Source organism: Cynara cardunculus (assembly GCF_001531365.2).
Source record: "Cynara cardunculus var. scolymus isolate 2C chromosome LG 8, CcrdV1, whole genome shotgun sequence".
NCBI classification, from domain to species: Eukaryota; Viridiplantae; Streptophyta; class Magnoliopsida; order Asterales; family Asteraceae; genus Cynara; species Cynara cardunculus.
The window spans coordinates 3,797,172-3,798,848 of record NC_037535.1 but is presented as its reverse complement, the minus strand read 5'-3'; positions in this window follow the sequence as shown (position 1 = coordinate 3,798,848).

The window sequence follows — 1,677 nt, the reverse complement described above, 5'->3', positions numbered from 1 at the left end:
ATAAGATGAACAAGATGAATAAAGGGTATGAAAATGCTTCCTGAAAGATTAATTTAGTTGTTAGATCTAATTTTAGTTAATAAAAAATTATGTATTTTAATGTGATAATGGTGTAAAAATAAATGATAGATCATAAATTAAATAAATAGCTATAAAAGTATAAATCGTAAATATTAAAAATATTTTTTCACAGTGTATATAATATATAATAATATAATTAACTCAAAAACTATTCAATATTGGACTCATTTCGAAGGTATTAACGAGGCGATTATAATGGTATAACTTGTTAAAATAAAAAGGTATTTTTTAAACATGTTTTAGTTGATGTACGATTATGTATGTTAATTTAATAAAGGTGCAAAACGAAAAATTTAAAAGTAAAATGTGTCAAATGAATTAATTAAATAATTACAAGGGTATGAAGTGTAATTTAAAATTATAATATTAAACAAATTGATTGAATGTGAGAGGGAGGGGGTGTATAAGTGAAGTAAGGGGGTAGGGATATCAACCCCCTTTTAATACAGAAGAGAGAGAAAGAAAAAAATAATAAAATAAAAATAATTTTTGATATAATTTTTTTCCTTTCCTTTTCTTTCCCTTTCCCTAAAAAAATCTCGATAACAGAATATTTTTTTTCTCATTACTTTCTTCTCTTTTCTACGTAAAAGAAGATTCAAGAACATAGAGTTAGGGTTAAAACAAACTTTTCTGTAATCATCGATTATATAAATTAAAATACTCATGTTGGTGATAGTTTGATATCTTATTCTTCTTTTAGAGATGGAATAGTACATAAGATTTATACACTAAATATTAGATAATAAAAAACAACTATGTAAAAACAATTATAGTTTTATTATTATAAATATAGATATAAGTTGTACCGTCTTATATGGTTGAGATATTTTTCTAAAGATGGGGGTTTTGTTACCTAATAACAAAAAAAATTATCATATTCTAATATAAAAATAGAATTCATGCCAAAATGGAACAATCAAAGAGTCGATTGGAGATAAATTATGGAGAATATATCAAAGTTTTCTAAGCAAGTTGTTTTAGACGTCGGTTTTAGATTAAAAAACTTAGAAAAACATTAAATAATATTATATAATGAACGACAGATTAACATCTTTATGTATTTTCTTCTCCAATATATTTAATTCATACATGTTTGGGTCTTTTATAGTTAAAGTAGTACAAAAATATTTTCTTGTCATATTAGATACTAATTTTTTATGTGTCTTCTATTTACTATTTTTTTTAAACTACTATTATATATATTAATAAAATTTGGGCCCTGGGCATACGCCCAGCCTGCCCTCCCTAAGGGACGGCCCTGTGTAAGATTGTTTTTAGGGATTGAAATCATTGGTGTGGTTGGTTTGTAGGATTTGAAATGAAATCTAATGTTTGTTGGATTTCAAAATAAATCTTAATATTTCAAATCCGGACAATCCAACAAATCAAACATGAGATCGGAAAGTATATGAAATCCAAATCTCCTCAAATCCATTTCATTCCTGTAAACTAAACGGAACCTTATAGTACAAATTTGGTTTCTGAAGTTTGTTCAAAATAACACTCAAATTGTACAAGATGATCATCATAGTTTACATAAATATTTTGAAAAAAAATCTGTTAAATGAACGATATTTTAATCATTTTGTTGAA